Source organism: Erigeron canadensis, chromosome 4 (assembly GCF_010389155.1).
Source record: "Erigeron canadensis isolate Cc75 chromosome 4, C_canadensis_v1, whole genome shotgun sequence".
Taxonomy (NCBI): Eukaryota; Viridiplantae; Streptophyta; class Magnoliopsida; order Asterales; family Asteraceae; genus Erigeron; species Erigeron canadensis.
Window position 1 is genome coordinate 15,260,501 of NC_057764.1, and position 6,000 is coordinate 15,266,500.

Below are 6,000 nucleotides of genomic sequence, written 5' to 3' on the forward strand. Positions count from 1 at the left end.
CAGATTTTCTTAATGAAAAGCATCCTCACTGGGTATACAGACTGAACAAAGCTTTATATGGTCTTCGTCAAGCCCCAAGAGCCTGGTATGACACTTTAACTAAACATCTTCTTAAAAAAGGTTTTAGACGAGGTGCAATAGATAATACCTTGTTTATTTTGAAAGAAAAATGTAATATCTTGCTGGTACAAATTTATGTTGATGATATTATATTTGGGTCAACTGATGATGCAATGTGTGAAAAGTTTTCTAAAATCATGTCAACTGAGTATGATGAGTTTAATGGGTGAATTAACATTTTTCTTAGGTTTACAAATTAAACAAACCATGGATGGCATTTTTATTAACCAAGAAAAATATGTCAAAGATTTGTTAAGAAAATACAAATTTGATTCAGTCCCATCAAAAAACAAACCCATTGCAGCTCCTTTAAATTTGGATTCTAACCCAAATGGAAAACCAGTGGACCAAAAGGAATATCATGGAATGGTTGGTTCACTGATGTATTTAACTGCAAGTCGACCAGATATAATGTTTGCGACATGTTTATGTGCCAGATTTCAGGGTAACCCAAAAGAATCACATTTGCACGCTATAAAGCGCATTTTCAGGTACCTGAAAGGGTGCCCTAGCATTGGTCTTTGGTATCCCAAAGGCTCAGGGTTAGATCTAATGGGTTATTCAGATTCAGATCATGCAGGGTGTACGATAGATAGAAAGTCAACAACTAGTGGTTGTCACTTCCTAGGGGGAAAACTGGTGAGTTGGACTAGTAAAAAGCAGACTTCGCTCTCAATGTCAACTGCTGAGGCAGAGTACATTTCTGTGGCCAGTTGTTGTGCCCAGATACTTTGGATAAAAAACCAGCTACTTGATTATGGTATGATACACAAGAACCCCAATCTTTTGTGACAACACCAGTGCAATTGCTATATCTCACAACCCGGTGATGCACTCAAAGACAAAGCATATTGACATCAGGTATCACTTCATTCGTGATCATGTTATGAAAGGAGACATTAAAATTCATTTCATCCCCACTGATAAACAGTTAGCTCATGTTTTTACGAAGCCTCTTGATGAGAAAACTTTTAAGCATCTCATCAGTGAACTGGGTATGTTAAATCCTTATTAAATTGGAGAGGCCCTCCAGTTGAGGATGGTCCAGGTGATCCTTGATTGGTTAGAGATTGAATGCCTTGATGTACTCAAAGACCAGTCCTTGATCACATTTTTAGTGGGAAAGACTTAAAAAATATTTTTCCAATTAAAATTCCTTTTATTTTGAAAAATGCAACTGGAGAACTTCTCAGTTGAAACTGGCATCTGGAAAATCTTCCCAGTATGCTAGTTTGGTCTTGTCTTAAACTGGTGGTCAACCAGATTTCATAACGTTATGTTTTATTTGGTCAATACTTGTGACACGTGATGGTACTCGAGTGTTTGTAACGCACTCACAACCGTCACCTGACGTGTCTTACGTGTCAAGACTTTTTGTTGATAAAGAATGCACTTTATATGGGGATTGTTGAAGATAATGGGCGCGTGAGAATACCAGTCGTCGTAGCTTTAAATGCAAATGGAAGGTTGATGTGTGAAAATCTAGTTAAATTAAAATCCTTAAAAATACTCTGAATCGAATACCACACACAATCGGGCAGTGGACCCGTCCGTATGCAATATAGATTAAAGTAAGTAAAGGTTCGTTCCACGGAGACTACAAAGAGCTAGCGACTTTTAAGTAGTTAAAGAGATTTTGGTCATTAAAGACACGACGTCATCTTGATTTTTATATTAAAAAGTTAATTGATTAAAAAGAGTTAGAAATTCCGTAGAATTTATTGAAAAGAGAATTTGTATATCAAGATTAATTAAAAGATCATCTACTTCGACTCCATGACACAACTTATTTACGTTGCACTTAAGTTAAAACCAATTCAATATATTGATTTAATAACAAAGTTAGACAAAGAACTCACTAGTTGGCCACCTAGCTTATTACCCTATCCGATCCCATTAACCAATCTTTTGACCCCTAAGTTCCGGTTACCACCTTCCCTATCAAGACCTACTAGATTGACTAATTTGTATTGTTATTGTAAACAATCTTGTCTATCGATTTTACTAAACCGTTAACACTTTGAATTCTATTATCTATTGCCGTTTATTGTTTTGTTACCACAAGTCAACACCTATTAATTGTACCTAATTAACTAGAACAATGTACTCCTAAACTTAGATACCTCTAAATCATTCATACATTATTAACAAATCAATAGATAAGATCACAAGAACTCAAAACATTAAGATCTCGACAAAACGTTTAACTATCAACTTGAATTCATAATAGTATGCAACCATAATTCATTCTATCACTTCTTCTAAATAGATGATTAAAATACTTAGCTACTCATATCAAGACAATTAAAACTAACAATTATCAAACAAATAAAATTCATAATAATAATTTGAAATAATATAGTTTTGACTAATAGTAATAATAAAAAGAGAAAGAGAATCAAACAAAAGAGTGTCGCGGCTGTGATATTGAGTCGAACACCTCAAGGATAAAATAAAGAAACAAAAGTCTCTTTTGCGGCTGGTCTCATTCGACCGACACTGCAAACCTCACGTCCCAATTCTCCTCCTATGGCTGCTGCTAGTCGGTTTTCACAAAACAAAAGTCCAAAGACTTTTTCTTTTTCGTCCAAATACCCCACCTTCCTCTTCTCAAAAACTTACGTTCCTAGTAGCCGGCCCTTTTCTCCAAAAAACTCTCGTACCATACCCCCTTATTCTCCAAAACTAAAAGTATATATATATGATGTTGTGCCAAAACCCATTCTGCCGACCTTCAAAACCGATCAAAGGGCTTCGGCCTTTTTGACTTTCTTTATTTGGGCTCACACAAGATCTGGCCCAATGGCCACTTGACTTGTTCTAGTTTCAGTTGGGCTCACGCACAAAGGACCCAAGGCTTTGGGCTGCTGCTACTTCATTTGTCTAATGGCCCGTAACCTTTGAATTGTTGCTTTTCTTTTTGGCTGAGTATTACACAAGATCACCACCATTTGTATTTTCAATAATTCAATATATGTTTTTGCTTTTTTGTTAACTTGATGGTCATGTGAGAGTTAAGCTACTTATTTTTCTAACTTATTTTTCCAAATCTTCATCATAAATCTTCATTTAGCTCATTCTTGACATAATTCATCGTATAGACCTATAATCAAATAATTCACATATAAAGTATAAAAATCTATAAAAATGATCATAACTCAAACATAAAAATAATAAAATAAACGATATCGCGTAAAATAAATATATATAAACTATGCGATATCAAAGGTATTAAATGTTTTTGAATTTCAAATTTTCTAAAAATCAAATTTATACACGATTTCAAAAATTTGGGGATTAAAATATCTTTTGTATATATATTGGTAATATTTTATTGCCTATATATATACCCCCACCAAAATCATTTACCATTTACTTCGCACAAAAATTCCTTCATTTACTCTTCAATCATCAAAATCGTTTCTTTCTCTCTCTCTTCTCAATAAATCAAGAAAATTCTCATTTTCAGTTTCCAATCAAAATCAAATGGCTCCTAAATCTTCATCTTCTTCTCGTTCTCGTGATGTTAACTTGTTCACAGTTTAGTATGTTCCATCTGGGAACATTCATCCAGCCTTGGGTTGCCCAAATCCAAAATTGATCAAATTAAATCCTAACAACCCATTGGCTTCCTTGAAAGGGCAACGATATGCCGATTCACTCATTGGGAGAATCCAATCTTTTCTTCGTGATTCTCCCCTTGGCGATTGTTTTTCGTTGAACCCACATAAGATATATCATGATTACTTATGTGAGTTCTGGTACACGGCCACTATTTCTGATGACTGCTCATCCATCTCCTTCACCTTAAAGGATGGGTCAGTCCCGTGTACCATCTCTACTGATACGTTGAGGGATGCCCTTAACCTCAACTACTGGAGACAAGGTGAATATCCAGTTGTAATCTCCCAGAACATCAATTTTCGCCATGTGCTCCTTGACATGGGCAACGAAGAAGTATTGGAGAAGGGAATGTTACGAACCAAGGGACCCATGACTATAAAAGGTCTCTCTCAATCTTGGAAGTACCTTATGGTCCACTTGGTTGAAAGTTTGGGTGGGAGTTCTGGTGGCTTGGACCAGATCAACCCCTTTCAAGCAGAGATGGCATACTGCTTGTGGAATGGTTTAAGGGTAGATTTCGCGAACATATTGTTCAGAAGCCTTGTCTTCAAGTTGAAAGGTAACAGGGGTCCTTGCATACCCGTCTCGCGATTTCTATCTCTTTGTTTTTAGTTAATTCTGGGCAGAGAAGAATACAAAAAATACACAATCCTTAAACTCTGTGCCAGAATTGTTGAGAAATTTGTATAACCTTGTGTCCACAACTGATGAGGTCCAGATTCCTCCGAGAATGTTGCTGGCATTCTCTAAAACTGATGCACCACCACCAGTTGAGTCAGAAAGACAACTGGGCGGGCCTCAAAATAATGAGTGACCTACTAGTTCGTCTGTAGGTATTGTGACTGTTGCAGAACTTGGAGATCTCCAAACAGGTATCCAGTCTGTTCCAAAGGCCAGAAGGTCTACCAAGAGTCGAAGGAACAGATCAGAACTTGCTACATCTGGCCAGTCACAGCCAGTGATCGTGGTTACAGAATCTGAAGCCCATGATATTGCAACTAAGGAAAGAGCAGTTGTAGTTGAGGCTCCAGTTACCTCTTTCCAGGGAGAAGATGCTTTGGCAACAGATCCTAGAACTGATGAAACCATTGAGGAAACTCAAACTGGTCATCAGGAGTCTGAACAACTTGTTCAGCCACCCCCAACATTTATGGATCTAGGCATAAATGAGGGTGAGTTTCAGCTTGAGTATTCGGACTCATCTGAGACAGAATCTGACCAGGAAATGGCTGATGCATTTGTACATGATCAGCTCCCTTCCTTTTCTGGTCAACCCCTAGATGAACAAATTTCAGTTTCACCATTTAACTTCTCCACCTTACAAGAAATTCCACAATTCGCCTCTTGCCAACTACTATCATCTATGAATGTGCCTAGAAATAGATACATTCTAACCCCACCGTCGCCGTCATTCACACCTGAGCATTCTCAGCATGAACGACAATTTGAATCTTTTCCCCTTATTTCTTCAACAACTCCTCTTGTCTCTTCTGGTGCTACTACAACTAGAGAACCAACGCTTGTACTACCTCCTCCAGTTGTATCTGTAGCCTTTCGAACTGGTCCAGTGACATCATCCCCTCCGTCACTGGATAGCCAGTTTGTGTCTTTTCAAGCTGATATCTCAAACCTTTTAACAAGGGTGGAGGATATTCAAAAGACACTGGATAAATACCAAGTCCATTTCCAAGTAAAGGTGGTTGACTTGGACAAAATGACACTGGATAAGACACTGGACCAGATGACAAATGTAAAGGTGGTTGACCTGGGAATTAATAAGTTCTCAGCAAATGAGGACTTGGTATTTGGAAAGCTCAATGAGTTGGTGAATTCCTTCAATCAACTGGCAACATCTTTAAGGGAGGCGTTTGCACTTACTCAAACAGGTGTCACATCTTCAATCACTAATCTGCTGAATACAACTGTTAGATCTTTAGAGGTGGATTTGAAGGAACTGGAAAGACAGGTTAAGTTGCTGTTTGAAAAACCTGATCTAGATGTGACAGAGCTTGGTAACCAGTTGGCGTCTTCAGTTGGTCACAAGATAGAAGAAACTTTGGCTGCTAGACAACTTTTGAAAATGTAAAGACTCAGTCTAGGGAAGTGAATCATCTTTGGAGGAACTTGAGGTTGGTTTGTGGGACTTTCAAGAAGTGTAAGGATATGCAATCGTGGCTGCCTCTCGCTAATTTACCTTCAAGTCATCAAGACTTTGAAAATGTTCGTTTGGGTCTCGATGCTGCCAAGGGGGAAAGG